This window comes from Hyperolius riggenbachi, chromosome 5 (genome assembly GCF_040937935.1).
Source record: "Hyperolius riggenbachi isolate aHypRig1 chromosome 5, aHypRig1.pri, whole genome shotgun sequence".
NCBI lineage: Eukaryota > Metazoa > Chordata > Amphibia > Anura > Hyperoliidae > Hyperolius > Hyperolius riggenbachi.
The window spans coordinates 345,885,626-345,903,670 of NC_090650.1; the positions used below are offsets into that span (position 1 = coordinate 345,885,626).

At 45.4% G+C, this 18,045-nt stretch overlaps 1 protein-coding gene across 5 annotated transcripts in view; it reads left to right on the forward strand.

Moving 5' to 3' along the window:
• The first annotated feature begins 529 nt into the window (after positions 1-529).
• The window catches only part of FAM110B (family with sequence similarity 110 member B), a 217,809-nt gene continuing 200,293 nt past the window's right edge, over positions 530-18,045 (forward strand). For all 5 annotated transcript variants that reach the window (XM_068237415.1, XM_068237419.1, XM_068237418.1 and 2 more), the window contains exon 1: positions 530-600. The gene's annotated coding sequence lies outside the window, so the exon portion shown is untranslated. The remainder of the gene's footprint in view (positions 601-18,045) is intronic.

An 18,045-nucleotide genomic window follows, 5' to 3' on the forward strand; every position in this document is an offset into this window, starting at 1 on the left:
CCATTGGTGCAGTGGCTTTCACTATAACCTATTGTCCACCTCAGGCATGCCGGTTGCCTAAGTTACAGTTAAGTTAATTGGGACTTTGCTGTATTCTGTACGATAAAACGCCTCTGTTACATCGTACCATCTCCTAAAATTGGCAATGACAGACGATGCTGGTGATACATAAATCCAAATAATAATGATACATTGGCATATAAATATAAGAACTAACACATCACATTATTTCTGAGAAATAACACAATTTGTTATTCCATAAAAAGGCTCATAATAAATGGCCCAATTGCATCCTCAAAGGTGTCGCCTGTAGTAGAGAAGAAAGAGATCGCTACATTTTGTCAAGTCTCGTAACATTCTCAAAAGATTAGCAAGGATTTAGAACAAAGCGACAGCTAGGCGGCGCTCACAGCCTCGTCTGGCAAGGTTAAAATCCCAATAAAAGACAAAAAAGAAGAAGAAGCAGCAGCAGCATTGATGTGATCCCTCCCCCTCCCCAGGAAGTGGAAAGGGCTGAGCTGTTCCTGCAGGCTAGTCGGTCAGTGTGATGTGAGATCTGCAGAGTGCTGTGCCCGCTGCTCTGTCCGGACCGCCAGAGAGGTGAGAGCACCTGAATTGCATTGGAGTGAATGGCAAGGGCTGCTGATGGACATGCTCAGTAGTGTGCGCTGCTGTGATCAGCTGAGCGCTGCATCCCCCGGACGTGCACACGTGAATGGCTGGCAGCGCAGGCTTGTCCTGTGCAGTGATGTCAGCTGCTGCGGCCAGGGCTAGTGACACAGTGATGGGAGAAAGTCTGCAGCAGCAGTAGCCCAGCTTGTCCATTGATTGCTCATTGTTTTGTTTTCGCCTCTTCCTTTCCCCTTTGTCAGTTCTTCTCTGTAGTGTTTTCTCAGACGTGGCTTACTATTTACTTGTGCAGCGTCTTTAAATGCTTTGCGTGTCTTTCCCAGGGTCATTGTCTGCCTGCCTTTATCCTTCATCTGTTTGCTGACTGAATGGGTCAAGAGTAATGTATGATGGAAGCCAATGATGGCATTAACGAGGTATAGATACAGGTACAGAGCTGAGGAGCTGGCACTGCCTCTGTCTGCATGCCTTTGTTCACATAAGGTGCAACTGAGGAGTAATGCCTGGCACACACCATACAATTCTTTAACAGATCGATGGGTCAAATTGATAATTTCTGACAGGTCCGATCAGTTTTCTGATTGATTTTCTGATCACTTCTGCACAAACTTGATCAGAAAATAGAGTACTGTAATGACAGTTCAGGCTTGGAGAAACGCTAAGAGCGAGGTGTGATTTGGGTATATAACCGATTTACTGCCTTATCCCCCATCTCTCCCTTTCCCATTTATTATATATTTTTTTATGCTTTATTCTGTGGTAACATAAATTAAGCAACACTTTTCAAAAGACTTGGAGTGATTCACACCTGTTACTGCCTTCAAAAGAACTTGCATTCTAATATCACTACCTCTTCTGCGCACACACTGTGACCAGGCATACACTTAGTAGATTGCTTGATCTAGGAAACAATATGTAGCTGATTAAAATGTGTTGGGTAAAAACTGATTATTTTACCACCAGCCAGAGGCCCAGTGCACACCAAAAACCGCTAGCAGATCCGCAAAATGCTAGCAGATTTTGAAACGCTTTTTCTTCTTTTTCTGTAGCGTTTCAGCTAGCATATTGCGTTTTCGGTGTAGTAGATTTCATGTATTGTTACAGTAAAGCTGTTACTGAACAGCTACTGTAACAAAAACGCCGGCAAAACCGCTCTGAACAGGCGTTTTTCAGAGCGGTTTACGTTTTTCCTATACTTAACATTGAGGCAGAAACGCCTCCGCAATCCAAAATCTGCATCTGCAGCTAGCCTAAGGCCTAGTGCACACCAGAGCGGTTCGGCTGCGTTTTGCGATCCGCTTGCGGCTGCGGATACGCTTGGGTAATGTATTTCAATGGGCTGGTGCACACCAGAGCGGGAGGCGTTTTGCAGAAACGCATACTCCCGGGGTGAGGCATTTTTTGGATTGCGGATGCGTTTCTGCCTCAATGTTAAGTATAGGAAAAAACGCAAACCGCTCTAAAAAACGCCTGTTCAGAGCGGTTTTGCCAGCGTTTTTGTTACAGAAGCTGTTCAGTAACAGCTTTACTGTAACAATATCAGAAATCTACTATACCAAAACCGCTACACAAAACCGCAAAACGCTAGCTGAAACGCTACAGAAAAATAAGAAAAAGCGTTTCAAAATCTGCTAGCATTTTGCGGATCTGCTAGCGGTTTTTGGTGTGCACCAGGCCTAATAGCAGAAAATCAATCAGAAGTCCACCACAGCTAGCTTTGTGCAGTCGCAAGTTATATGGCTGTCTGGTGGCCACTGCACCTGCCTACACCTGACTGATAGAATATAGGACACATTTGAGGACATTTAAAAAAATAAAATAAAAATATCTATCTATCTATATATCTCTATCCATATCCAGCCCCCTGGCAGCTGATATGTCCAGGGTTCCGGTATTGCCTCTGTTGGATGGTCGGCATCTACTGTGCCTGCGCAAGCGTGCGACCACACTGCTCACGTGGCCTGGAGCTTTCTGAAGAACTACTGCGCCTGTGCAAAATTCTCCAGGCCACATGAGCACTAACGGCGCAGAAGATCCTGACCTGGCGAGGTCGGCATCTCCAACAGAGTGGATTCTGGGACACCGGAGCTGTGGCTAGGGACATATCGGCTGCCAGGGGCTGGATGAAGCCCCGGGTAAGTAATCCTTTTTACTGAATTTCCTTGGACCTGTCCTTTAAGGCTGTATTCGCAGTGTACATGTTGCATAACACGTGCGTCATAGTGTGTGTGTACACACTGCAATGGACACTGTGCCAGAAGCTTTAAAGTGTACCTGAGATGGCTAATATATATTTGATACTTACCAGGGGCTTCCTCCAGCCCCATGAGCAGCGATGAGTGCCTCCGTTCTCCTGGTATGGGTCTCGGTAACCAGGCTGTGTCGCTCCAGTTTGCTCGCATGCGCGGAGGGGCCATGCACAGAAGATTGTTCCGTTTCTGAGATGTACTCTTTAGTGATGGCAAGAGCAGGGCTGTGGAGTTGGAGTCGAGGAGTCGGGGCAATTTTGGGCACCCGGAGTTGGAGTCGGAGTCGTTGATTTCATAAACTGAGTCGTCGCATGATTTTTGTACAAAATTCACAGCCCTGTTAAGTATTAGACTAAGGGCTCGTTTCCACTATAGCGAATCCGCATGCGGGCACTGCATGCGGATTCGCATAGTCAATGTAAGTGGATGGGGCTGTTTCCACTTGTGCGGCGGCGGGAGCGTTTTTCGGTGCGGCAGAAATCTGCACGGCAGAGCCGACAGATTTCGCGTGCGGGAGGAATGCGGGCGAATCGCCGCTGATGCATTTAATAGGGAAATCGCATGCGGCTTTGTCATGCGGATTTTCCCACGATTTTGCGTGCAATTTCACATGGTTTGCTATGGAGCTTTACTCAGGCAGTGACATGGTTAAATTCGCCTGGCTCCTTGCCATGTGAAATCGCATGCGGAATCACGGCTAAATCCGCATGCGGAAACGCAGCCGCATGCGATTTCTTCTGCGGTGGAATCCAGGCGATTACGCACCGCAACAGTGGAAACGAGCCCTAAGGAGTCGGAGTTGAGGAGTCAGTCAGAGCCATTTTGGGTAGTCGGAGTCGGTGGTTTCATAAACTGAGGAGTCGAAGTTGGACTCGGAAGATTTTTGTACCGACTCCACAGCCCTGGGCAAGAGGCAGCATGCGTTCTTTGCGTTTTGCTTTGTGCAAAAAATAAGTGAATTCTCTGCCCTTTGGCCAGTCACTTCTAATAGTTTTGTGTTGGAAAATTCATGTCAATCTTATGCAGTTTGGAATTCGTCAAAATAATGATTTGGTTAACCCATTTCTGAGCTATATAAATTTTCATAACATAATTTGTATTGTCTCAAAATTCTTAGCATTTCATTGGCCATCTTGGCTGACATTTATGGAACGTGGTTGTTTTTTTTTTTTTTTTTTTTTTTTTTTTTTACTAAGATGGATGTGAAGAAAACTGAAACAAAATTTGACAGACTCCATAGTCAGACTCCTTTTGTCATTTAAAGTGGACCTGAACTCTTGCACAGGACACAAGGAAAACACAGAGGAATCCGCCCTGTTTGTGTTTTAGAGAAAAGAGTGTAATTTTGAGCTCTCGGCTTTGTCAGCTCAAAAATGTGTCAGTCCCCGGCAGACACAGCTAATATGTAAACACAGGAGGTTAACCCTTTCTCTGCTTCCATGAAAGCAGGAAGTAGACACACTGCAGATTTATTGCAGAAGTTCTGTAACAAAGAAATGTTCTTTGAAGGTTATTATGCTGGTGCTTATCATTTAGACTAGAGAGGAAGTTCTGAGTTCAGGTCCGCTTTAACAGCTGAAATTGGGTTGCAGTGGACTCTTGCTCCAGTTTATGTGCACCTGTCTTGACAAACAAATGCCATTGGGATGGCTAATAATGCTTTTGCTCATAGCAGCCGGTGGGCTGTGCTTCCATTGAGCTTGGATACAGACTATGAGCTCTGACAGTCAGGGATCGACATAGTGTTCATCAATCATTTAGCAAAATGTACAGTTTAGAGATGAATAATGTCATTGTTAGGTTGCCTTTATCCTCCATATGTCTTTATTTAATATACAGCACAGATTCTTTGGCACAATAGAGTGCACAGACCATTCATATCAGCATGCAGCTAGCCATCTGCCACTGTATAAAATCAGTGATAACATTTATTGGACTGTAAACTTCCGCTTCTCTAATCTCTGCAGACTGTCGCTGGGTGTGTATTGTTGTCTATGGTGAATATCTTCCCATTCACATGTAAACTGGCGATATCTGCCATAGATTAGCGTTGTATTGGCGGTCTGCAGGCAGCAGTAGCTCTGACACTTGGAAGCATGTTATCTGAACCAAGGTTTCTCAAGGGTGTGACTAACAATGTCAGGCGCTATTATTAATAACCTTGACTCTATATCTCTATAAGGCCATGTTCACAGTGGCATGTTCCCTGTATAACAGAAACGCAAAAGAAGAAAAAAGTGATGCTGCATGTTACGGTTGCATCGCATACAGTCAATGAAAAATATGCTTCACTGTACTTTACCACATGCCGTTGTACTGCAATGCACCCGCCGCAGTGTGAACGTCACTATTAGTTGCTTATGGGTAGGGTGTTGTGTGTGTGTTTTTTTTTTTTTTTTTTTCTTTTTTTTTTGTTTTAGAAATTCTTTTTGCCTTGTTGAATTTACTTTCCACAATTTTATTTTGTTACCTCTTTCAGATAAGCTGTTTAATGTATTATGAAAAGTCATGTTGACAAGGGTGGGTTATATCTGAGTGCTGTATTTATACTGCAAATCGGTTATTTATTTTTCTTGCTAACTGCATTTTGCGATTCCCTCTAGCTGCTAGGAACACAAGGGGAAATGCAGAACATTTGTGATTGGGTAAAAGCAAATTGCAACTAGATTGCAGTAGTATAAAAGAGTTCTTGCCAGGGCTGGATTTGCCATAAGGCACTGTAGGCATGTACCTTTAGGCGCCTGATGGTGGAAAGGTGGCTTACTCCCCTCCCTTAAGTGCCTTCCTCCTGCCTTACCTATGCAGGGTCCTGAGTGGAGTGTAATTGAGGTTACTCACCTGGGTCTTGGCATTCCACTGACCTGATCTCCCTTCAGTCTGGGCCACCTCTAGCTGCCTAAAACTTGGAGGTACCTCCTAGCTACCTAATACTTAGGATAGCTCTGGCTACTTAATACTAAAGGACACCTGTAGCTACCTGTGACAGCCAAGGGAAGTAAGGGAGGAGTTCAGCGAGTGTTTGTAGGTTCATGGAGGGTGAAGTCTAGAGTGCCAGGACATCTGTGCCTATTTTCTTCTGGATTGGTTGGCATCTTCTGCGCTTACCCCATGTGAGAAAGGGCCCACGTCTTCGTGAACACTGACACTGACCCGTCGGCGATCTTTAAGGGCCCTTTCACACCAGAGGCTAGTTTCGGCGTTTTACAGCCAAGACCATAGTTGGCGTTTTCCAAGGTAAAATAAAAGTCCATAGATTTTCATTTTACCTTTTACACCTAAAGCAGCTTTTTTGGGCGTTGCGTTTTAAAGCTCCCTGGAGCTTTTTCAGGGCCCTTTCACATCAGAGGACTTTTTCGGCGTTTTAACGCCACAGCCGAAGTTGGCGTTTTTCCAAGGTAAAATGAAAGTCCATAGACTTTCATTTTACCTTTCACATCTAACTCGGCGTTTTGGAGCGTTGCGTTTCAACGCTGCCAGGAGCTTTTTCAGGGCTGTTTACAGCCGAAGTTGGCTGTTGGCGTTTCAATGATAGTCAATGGAAAACGCCAACTTCAGCGTTTTCAAAGCGTTTTACAGCTGACTTGTTCACTTATTTTTATAGGAAAAAAAAAAAAAAAGACGTTTTCATATGAGCTGTAGAACGCTTTGAAAACGCTTTGAAAGCGCTATGTATTGGCGTTAAGCAAAAGGCTGAGTTTCAGCCTTTTCTACCGCAGCCTCTAGTGTGAAAGAGCCCTAAGGGCCCTTTCACACTAGAGGGCTTTTTCGGCGTTTTAACGCCACGGCCAAAGTTGGCGTTTTCCAAGGTAAAATGAAAATCCATAGACTTTCACTTTACCTTTCACATCTAACGCTGCGTTTTGGAGCGCTGCGTTTCAACGCTCCCAGGCGCTTTTTCTGGGACTACCGCGGCGTTTCTCATTACAATTGATAGTAATGTATTGGCGTCAAAACGCCCTGAAAACGCCTGCAGCCAAAACGCAGCGTTTTAGCCTTTTACCGCTGCCTGTAGTGTGAAAGAGCCCTAAAGGCTGCCAGCGAGACACCAAAGACCAGAGCTGCAGCGAGGGACACAAAAATCACTTCTAGGGGCTGAAGAAGCCCCAGGTGGGTAAAGCTAGATTTAATTTTTTCACCTTGTCCTTTAAATAACGAACTTGGACTCTATAGTTATTTGTGTTCAGGGGAGGCGGAGCTGCGTAGTGTATTCTATAAGGCTGCTTTTACAGTGGGATGTTGAAGTCCCACGTTACAGCAGCCTGTAATGCAGCCCAACTCACAGCAATAATACTTTAATGGGCTGTTCAGTGCCCACGTTGCGTTGGAGTATAACGCAGCACGGTAAATGAAAGTGCACTCGTATTTGGCTGCGTTAGACTGTCTGCACATGCTCAGTAATGTGTGTATTTATTTTTTTTTTTTTATGTCCCGCATGCGCCGTTTTCGTTCGATCTGCATGTGTCAAAAAGTACGCATCAAGAGACGCATAACGCAGATCAATGTAACGTCCAACTTCAAAGCTAACATGCGTTGCGTTAGGGGCACGTTATGCGACCTTAACATTGCATCTAACGCAACGTCTTGGTGTGAAAGAGCCCTGAAAGTCTTGGAATGTTGCTGTAACTTTCTACCCTCACATATAAGTGCGGTTGTATTTGTGTCAGCAGATGAGCTGTCTTTATGCTGACTACCGTATAAGAGATGAGACACGGCTGCTTCTGGTTACAGCACAGCATTGCTCATATTAAGCTACCCACACAGGCGCTGAATCAGCAAAATGATTGGTCTGTATGGATGACAGTCTGTGGCCATTTTATTTGCTTGCTCATAGACTAGAGAATATGGTGTATAGCTGGACACTGAGTATGCCTGACCATACATTCATTGCACCCTTTGGAAAGGGTGTCATAAAAGTGGAAATAAACTTACTGGCTTCAATTCAGTAAGCATTACCGCATTCGGTAATGCTGAAAACAGCTGATTTTAGTGATCACCTTCACAAATTCCAAATGACTAAACCTATTACCACACAGAAAATTAGAATTACCGACTAGTGAGGTAAGTTACCGACTTGTGTGGTAAATGCCTCAAGAAGTGTCAAGTAATTCCAATTCACAAAGACTTACGCATTCGGTAAATCGGGCACAAATGTTCAGTATTTTTCTCCAGCTCTCAACAACTGATAACTCGCTTTCTTCATGTGGTAACATTGACAGACCGCCAAAAGGGAGAGCCACACAGCCCTGCTTCTCACCCTGATTTGTTCTGATACACTGGAAGGCGGGACTTCCCTATAGCAGAGCAGGGGAAAATAACTTTTTTATTTTTTTTTTCCGTTTATACGACTCCCAATGACTTTAAAGGAAACCTTAACTGAGAGGGATATGGATGTTTGCTTTTAAACAATACCAGTTGCCTGGCAGTCCTGCTGATCTCTTTGTATGTAGTAGTGGCTGAATAACACACCTGAAACAAGGATGCAGCTAATCCAGTCTGACTTCAGTCAGAGCACCTGATCTTCATGCTTGTTGAGGGGCTGTTGCTAAAAGTATTAAGCTGAGTACACATGTACGATAACGATCGTTCGAAAACGAACGATAACGACAATCGGACCGATAATCGTGCGCTCCAAATTTTCCAACTATCGTTTTTTTGGGATGATAACGACTGTTATCGTTCAATCCGGCCGATCCAACCCGGCAAGTTTTTTCGAAAGATAATCGTTCAATCGTTGCAGTGTGTACAAAGATCGTCGGATAATGATTATCTGTGGAGTAGTACGCATGTTCTTATTGCCTGTCATAACGTCACTTCCGTTTGCGCACGCATTTTTTTATCGTTTCTTCGTTCAGTACTTTATACTTATATCGTTCATTACGAACGATCTTTTCGGTCTAATTTGAATATCGTGTAAACGTCACAAATCGTTCGTAACGAACCATCTTTATCGGACGTGTATACGAACCTTTAGGCTACTTACACACCAAGACGTTGCGTTAGGTGCTACGTTAAGGTCGCATAACGTGCACCTAACGCAAGGCCTGGTGCTCTTCGATGTGGACGTCAGTGAGCCGCGTTGTGCAGCTCACTCTGGCGTCCGTGATGCGTACTCTTGGACGCATGCAGCATCATGTGGTCCCGCCGCCCAATCGCCGCACAGAGCGGCCGCACCAGGAAGTAAACACTGCCCGTCACAACGTGCAGTGAATATTAATTAGCCATATGCCTGGCCGCTCTCCGCTCCTCCCCAACATGACTGAGCATGTGCAAACAGTCTAACGCGGCTTAAGCCGCTGTAACGCCGTAGCATGCTGCACTTTCGGCAGAACGTGTAGCGTTACATCTAACGCAACGTGGGCAGTGTGAACAGCCCACTTGTGTTACATTGCTGTGCGTTGGGGGAGCGTTACAGGCTGCACTAAACGTGCGCCTGTAACATCCCTGTGTGTAAGCAGCCTAAGAGACACAGGATCAGCAGGATCAGGCAACTGGTATTATTTTAAAAGGAAACATCCATAGCCTTTTCAGTTTAGGTTCCCTTTAAATCCATAGCAGCTGAACTGGAACTTGTGCTGTATTGGAAGAGACTGGAAAAGAGACAGCAGATTGCAAATGCCTTCTGTTTTTTTTTTTTAAGAAGGCAAAATTATACTTAACATTGATTTCTCAGTAAGAAGGTTTTTCGGTCTGGTGGTTCTGATTCACTGTGAGCTCTCTGGGCAATGGCAGTGCAGAGATTTGGTGAACAAACTCAAACCTCAGAAAAGTTTGTGGGTCCCCTTACTAGATATGAGCAGAGAGACTTGTTTCAGCAGGGAACAGGGATTGTAATATGCTTGCTGACCAAACCTTTTTAAAATGAACCAAAAGTGAGAGTGATATGGATGCTGCCATATTTTCCTTTCTAAGCAATACTAGTTGGCTGTCTTGTCGATTGTCTGAGGGCTTGTTTCCACTGTTGCGACGCGATTTCGCTGGCATTCCGACGCTTGAAAAACGCATGCGGATGCGTTTCCGCATGCGTTTTTACCCGCGATTTCGCATGGCAGGGTGCCATGCGAAATTAACCATGACACTGCCAGGGCAAAATAAAATTGAAAAAGGTGCGAAATCGCACGCGAAATCGCGGGTAAAAACGCATGTAACAAACGCATGCGTTTTTACTATTAAATACATTAGCGGCGATTCGCATGCATTCCACTCGCAGGCGAATTCGTTGGCTCTTTTGTGCGTTTTTTTACCGCTGAAAAAAACGCACCTCAACAACGCTACAGTGGAAACAGGCCCATCCACTTGCATTACATGTGCGAATCTGCATGCGTTGGACGCATGCAGATTCGCGATAGTGGAAACGAGCCCTGAGTCGCAACCCTGAAACAAGCATGTGGCTAACCCAGTCAGACTTGTGTCATAGCACCTGGTCTGCATGCTTGTTCAGGGTCTACGGATGAAAGTATCAGAGACACATGGATCAGGGGGACAGCTGCAGAGGCGTAGCTAGTGTTTTCAGCACCCGGGGACAAAGACAGTTTTTGCGCCCCCTCTGGACAAATTGTTGTGGCCACACATCAAAATGTGGTAGTGGACATAGGTGGAGTCAAATGTTTAGATAGCCGCATGTGTCACCACATTCCCCCCCCATTCAGATAGCCAAATATGCCGCCCCTATAGATAGCTAGCTGTGCCCTTCTTTAGATGTGCCCGGCTTTTTCTGTTGCTGTTAATGCTTTTGCACTCCTCTGCAGAGGGAAGGAAAGAAGCAGGAGCACTTCTGGCAGCCAGCAAGCCACCTCTCACACACGTGGGGGTGCAGAGGCTGTGCTGAGCGCTCTCACAGTGCTGCGCCCAGGGACATATGTCCCCCCTTGCCCACCCATAGCTACGCCTCTGGACTAAAGGGTAACTTACATTGTTTGAAAGGAAATAACTATGGTAGCCTCCATATCACTCACACCTGGGGTTCCCTTTAACTATATTTAGAGTATCATATTTATAAAAGTTTAAAGTAAAATACCCCAGAAAGGGCACATATAAGGCTTTTATTGCATTCCCTACAATGCTTTAGGAGTTGCATGGAGATGGGAAGCCTATGTCATAATGTACAGTCTATAAAACAAGTTGATTTCACATCTCCTCGCTATGACAAAATAGGCTCCTCTAGCTCTTTGACATTGAATGCCATTTTTACTTCAAGAATTGGAGGTGAAGCTAGAAGATATTGGGTCCAGTGAATACTTTACATAATAAATGGTATTTAAAAAAAAAAAAAAAAAAAAAAAAGCTGTCGGCTGATCATACCTCTCCAACCATGTTTGTTTTCTCTCAAAAATCAGGTACTCAAGCGGCAGTTACACAGATGGTGAATCGATTTCATGCTGAAAACGATCCACAATCTGTTTGCAGTAAAGGCAGCCATACAATCCCTCTCTGATCAGATTCGATCAGAGAGGGATCTATCTGTTGGTCAAATCTGATGGCAAATCGACCAGTGTATGGCCACCTTTATCAACTGCTTGAACAATTACAAGATATTATTATTATTATTATTATAATTTTTTTTTTTTTCACAAGAAAAGTGAAGAGCCTAAAAGACTGCTGTTGAGTGTCTGTATGGGGCTTTAAGGTGCCCATACACTCGTCAGATTGGCAGCAGATAGATAAGAAATGCATCTGATGATCTATCTGATGCGTTTTTAGAACATTTTTTACCAGGATAGAATTCCAATAGATTTCAGTTTGAAATCTATTGAAATTTGATCTGATGGCATTTTTTTGCCATCAGATTTCCATTAAGGCCAATGCAAACTGATAAGCAATCTCATCAGATCGACCTAAATTTTCCACCCTGCCAGTTCGATGGAAATTCATCGAAATCGGCCATCGATCGGTCGATTGGCCAACCGATTTGCAATCGATGGATCGGCCAGAAAATCGGCTGAGTGTATGGGCCCCTTTAGTGTTGCCCTTTTTCTTTGCCTTGCTATAGTAAGCCCACAGATGCTGCATAAGGTTTCAGGGCTGGAACCCACAAGAGCGTTTTTTTGAGCATTTTGGCAGCGCTGCGATACGCTAGCGTTTTGCCAAAACGCTCAGCTGATGTTAATGGATGGGGCAACTTCCACAGGAGCGTTTGCGTTTCCTAGAAACGCAAACGCAGGACCTGCAGCATTTTGGGAGCGTTAGCGCTTCAATGTAATGTATTGAAACGCTCAGCAAAACCTAAACTGAGCGGTTTTGCTAGCGTTTTGCGGTTCAGCACACTGTAACAAAATTAAAAATAATTCACAGGACCAATCAGGATAAAAACGCAAAACGCTACGCACCCGCTGGGCAAAAAAATACACTGTTGCAAAACGCGACCGAAAACGCGCATGAATCCGCTTGCAAACCGCTCAGACAAAACGCTAGCGGTTGCGTTTTGCGTTTGCGGATTTCAGTGGGTTCCAGGCCTCAGTGATAGTTTCAACTTTATCTCCTGGGGGTCTCATAGAACAATGTTGTACTATAGTAAGCATGTCCTTATCTAGAGATGGCAATCTGGCACACATCTGTCCAAATATTCTGTAAGCTGCATCTCCTACCTCCTCTGTGAGCAAGGTACCAGCTGTGATCCAGGGTTAAGAGGTCTATCTTCTGGTAAAAATAGTGCTGGAATACAGGTAAGAGACTTGAGGGTGGTTGTTATGGCTGGTTGTTTAAGTGGGGGGGAGACACAATTTTAAAAGGTTTAAATCAAGGCTGATCTTTTCATAGCTACTGCCTGACCAAGACCCAGTCAGCAAGGCCAATACCAACAGTTTGCCCTATCCTCTAGCAGCAGTCCATGCAACTCTTAAACTGTTTCTTTTTTTGGGGTCTTGGTAAGAACAGATTCATCATGGGGAGAATTTCATTATTTACTTGTCCTTTGTGTATCAAAAGGGACAAGAAATGAATGAGAATCTCAATAGGGACACATTGGTGCAGAAACCTCTTGCACCATATTGAGAAAGGCGTGCTGCCTCTGCCAAGCTTTTGTTTTGCGTGTGGCCCAATTGGTCAAATGTCACTGATTTCCTTTTCCATCCAGGGGTTTCATCCACTGGAGGCGGTTAAAAGGGTTGTTCTTTCCAACTATTAAATTAGTCCAGGATGCAAATAGCTCTGGCTTGCATGTAAAATGAGTGAATATTGTACATGGTTTAGAATTGGGCCACTCAAAAACAGCAAAAAATGCATTTGATTCGCCCAGTTCCAAGCTGTATACAGTTTGAATAAACTTTTGCATGCAAGCCAAAATGAATAGCTTCTCATTGATCATTTCTTCTATGCTTGCTGAAAAATGTAAATGTGTAGGCACTTACTACTCCAAAGAAAGCACAGATGGATTGCATGGAAGGTGGCATCTAAACTTATGGTTTGTACACATGCGCCTGTGGTGATCAAGATACAGTTCTTAGGGTGACCATTGAGGGCTTGACTACACACACCGCTTGGCTACACACATCCCAGTGATGCGTGTAATTTCTGCAAAGTGGTGAGGAGGGATTTCGGTACGGCATTTGACGGTGCAGACTCCAGATCTCATTGTCCATTACTACCATTCATAGATTCAACATATCTGGGGGGGGGGGGGGGGGTAGACTGGGTGGTAGTGGTTGTGTACTAAATGGACAGCACTGCCAAGTTCCATCGTTTTTTTTAATATGGCTCTAGGATTTAACTGGTATTTGGGAGAAGAAAAAAAATGTGTGTGTGTGTGTGTACACACACACACACACACACACACACACACACACACACACACACACACACACACACACACACACACACACACACACACACACACACACACACACACACACACACACACACACACACACTTTTCATGATATCCTGGATTTTTGAGTGAGGTGAAAATTCCTGTATGAGTGCCCAGAGTTCTTCTGCCCCACCTCAACCCCTCGCTCTCTTGCCTTCTTGAATTTTTGAAACACGGTATCTGAGAGTTAACTCTTGTCTAAATAATTGTGTTGTTCCTCACGTTTATTTGATGAATCTTCAGCTTCTGTTTGACAAAAAACTAGCGGTAATTCTGGGAATAGAGTTGTGTAAACCACAAACCAACCATAGAGAATTAATTTATACGTTGTTCATTTCCCTTCAGTGCTTTTGATATTTCTTGTTAATAGCACTAAAGTCAAACAGAGTATTGAAGTTTCTGCTCGGACCATATAAAGATTAGATTTACATAAGTTGTTGTTGTTGTTGTTAGTGATTATTATTTATTTTTATTAATTAGTTTTATTTATAAAGCACAAACATCTTTCATGGTCTCATATAACGAGACATAGGCAAACCAGGACAATACAGATAATGTGCAGTTGTATAGTATAACTTGTATAGACACACCCACTCGCACATGGAGTTGGAAAAAATAGTCCAACTCAGACTCCTGATATATTCATTGTGATTTAAAAATTCAATATAAAACCTCTTAATTCAGAAATAATAGTCATAATAAAGTACTTCCTTGCAGTACGAATAAAGCCCTGCCTAGTTTCACTAGTGTGACTTCCAGCTTCCCTATTATGCAATCTGGCATTTATACATCATTTTAATGTGGATTGTATTGCATTACATAAAATCTTTGGATTATAATTTAAAGTGTACCTGAGACGTTTAATCAAGCAGCTTTATACTTATCTGGGGCTTCCTCCAGCTCCATGCAGGCCGTGGTCTCCATCGTCCTCCTCCTGGGCCCCTGTGTTCCTTCACTGTCTTCCCCGGTATATTTTCCAGTCATGGACAGTAGCACTTTAATGCACGTCTAGGACTCTGGGGAAAAAAAGTTTATAGTGCACAGTGGGCTATCCCATAATGCTATGATCCCAGGTGTGTATCTAGAATTAGAATCAGATTTATTTCGCTAAGTGTGACGGATGCCGCACTCAGAATTTATTTTTGGTACACATTGGCATTGGACATAGCATGGACATAGCAAAAGAAAACATAAAGTGAGGGAAACGGTCATAGTGCAAAAATACAAAAAACAGTCATAGTGCAGAAATACAAAAAACACAGACAGTATAGAAGCACACGTGCACAGTATAGGGCATAGTACAGGGGTCTATATAGCATTAAGCTGTAGAGCGCGGTGTCCGCGAGGCCCTGCCCGTAGGGCGTGCTGAGTGTGGAGGCGCTAGTTAAGGGCGAGCACAGCTTGGGTGAAAAAGGAGTTCCTGTGCCTGGAGGTTTTAGTTGGAATAGTTCTGTAGCGGCGGCCTGTGCGCATGTGGTTGAAGAAGCGACAGCCGGGATGGCGGGGGTCTTGTGCAATCCTGTTTGCCCTGTTGCTTAACCTGGAGGCATGAAGTAGGTCCAGTGGTGGCAGGGAAGTCCCGATGATTCTTTTTGCAGCCTTGATCACTCTTTGTAGTTTATACTTGTCGCTAGCGGTGGCGCCTGCATACCATACGATGATTGAGGAGCAAAGGATAGACTCGATGGTAGCCGTGTAGAAACTTGTCATCAGCTCCTGGGGCATACCGAACTTCTTCACTTGTCTCAGGAAGAACAGCCTTTGCTGGGCTTTTTTTTTGGCATTTAGTGATGTTTTCTCCTCATCTCAAATCATCGTTATGGTTGTGCCCAAGAACCGAATGCTAGATACTCTGGCAACTTTAGTGCCTTCAATGATGACTGGGTTGAGAGGGGGAGGGCACTTCCTGAAGTCCACAGTTAACTCAACATTCTTTGCAGCGTTTAGGACAAGCTTGTTGCTCCTACACCAGTTGCAGATCCGCTCAATCTCGCTATGGTAGGAGCGTTCGTCCCCTCCACTGATTAGGCCGAGGATAGTGGTGTCATCCGCAAATTTAACAACCTTAACGCAGTCTGCGGTTGAGACACAACAGTTCGTGTACAGGGAGAACAGGATCGGAGACAGTACACACCCTTGGGGAGCACCAGTATTAGTGGTTCTCACCTGGGAGGAGCAGTCGCCGAGTCTTACTAGTTGCTTCCTGTTGGTGAGGAAATCCTTGATCCACCCGCAGAGAGTGTGATCAACGCCAAGTTGCACTAGGTTGTCGTACAGGATGTTAGGGCAAATGGTATTAAAGGCGGAGCTGAAGTCCAGGAAGAGGATTCTGGCGTAGGTGTCAGGCCTGTCTAAATGTTCCCGAATGAAGGCCAGGCTAATGTTAATGGCATCCTCTATGGATCTGTTGGCTCTATATGCGAATTGAAGTGGGTCCAGGAGAGCGTCAGTGGCCCCTTTCAGATGTGCGAGGACCAGTTTTTCAAAGATCTTTTTGACTGTTGAAGTTAGGGCAACAGGTCTATAGTTGTTGAGGTCCGTGATGCCCGTTTTTTTTTGGGGGGGACTGGTATGATGATAGACTTTTTGAGGCAGGTGGGAACTATTCCCTCCGTCAGTGATTTCTGGAATATGTGGGTGAGGACAGGGGCAAGCTGGCTGGCGCAGGTTCTCAAACAGGAGGAGGACATACCGTCTGGGCCAGAAGCCTTCTTAGGGTTCAGCTTTTGGAGGTGCCTTAGTACATCAGCCTCCTGGATTGCCACCGGCTCTGCTAGACCATGGACCATTCTTGGAGGGGCGACTGCGGGAGGAGCACTAGGGGTGACTACCTTGCCCTGCGGGTGATTGGGTAGGTGCTCGAACCTGCAGTAGAACTCGTTGAGTTTTTCGGCCAGTTCGAGGCTTGGGGGCGCATGTTGAGGTGGTTGTTTAAGGTTCGTGGCTGCTCTGAGGCCTTTCCAGACCTCCCGTGGATTGTTGGACCTGAGGCTGAGGCCCAGCTTGTTGGAATAGACACTCTTAGCGGCGCTGATCTCTCGTTTAAGGGTGTGTCTGGCTGCCTTGTATTCCTCAGGAGTGCCGGACTTGTGTGCTGCTTCCTTGATTTTGCGGAGCCGGCATAGCTTGCCGTTGAACCAGGGCTTGTTGTTAGGGTAGACCTTAAAGGTCTTCTTGGGGATGCACACCTCCTCGCAGAAGCTAATATAGGAGGTGACGTTTTCAGTCCATTGCTCCAGACAGGGTGCCTCCAGGGCCGCCCAGTCGGTACATTCGAAGCAGGCCTGTAGCCGCAGCTTAGCATCATCGGTCCATTTCCTCACAGTCCTGAGGACCGGTTTGGATGTCTCGAGGTGCCTTCTGTAGGAAGGTATTAGGTGGATTAGGCAGTGGTCAGAGTTGCCAAGGGCAGCCAGTCGAGTGGGTTTGTATGCCTCCTTGAGGACAGTGTAGCAATGGTCCAGGGTGTTTTGGCTCCTGGTGGGGCAAGTGACATGTTGCTTAAAGCGGGGCATCTCTTGGCGGAGGTTCGCACTGTTGAAGTCCCCACAGATGATGAAGAGGGAACCCAGGAGGGACGTCTCCCATGCTGAGATGGTGTCGCTGAGAGTACGCAGAGCGCCTTTGGTGTTTGCATCAGGAGGTTTGTATACTCCGACAAGAATGTAGGAGGAGAACTCTCTTGGTGAGTACTGGGGCCTGCAGTTGATGAGTAAGAGCTCGACATCCGGAGAGCAGCATTTGCCCAGGATGGTCGTATTTGAGCACCAAGCGTCCTTAATGTAGAAGCAGATGCCTCCACCTTTCTGTTTGCCAGAGAGAGCGTGGTCCCGGTCCGCACGGAAGAGGTTGAAGCCTGGAAGTAGAAGAGAGTTGTCCGGGATGGTGTCGTGCAGCCAGGTCTCCGTGAAGCACAGGACTGGGGTGTTTGCGCCGATCGAGTGTTTGCTGCCGAGTAGTATGAGCAGTTAGAGCAGTACAGGCATGGCTTGTGCCACTGGCGCCACAGCCCCATGGGCGCCATGCCTGCCCCTGTGCTGCACCGCCATGCCTGTCTCCATGCCTACCTGTTACTCAGACCTCAGATCAGATTAATGCTGTTATCTGGGGGAAAAGGCTGGTTAACTTATGCATGTAGGGCACACTTTGCTTAGTGTTAGAAAACAGGACAGAGAGTGAACAACAAGAGCTAACTCCCAAAAAAGTAACATCAGCAATATCCTGAGCCAAAACGCACACAAGCAACCTTAACACATGTATGCGATAAAGGATGCTGTTTTAGAGGGGAAGGGGGATCTGACTCTGGGGAGGCACAATTTCAGTGTTTGCCATAGGCACAATATTACACCGATACACCCGTGTATC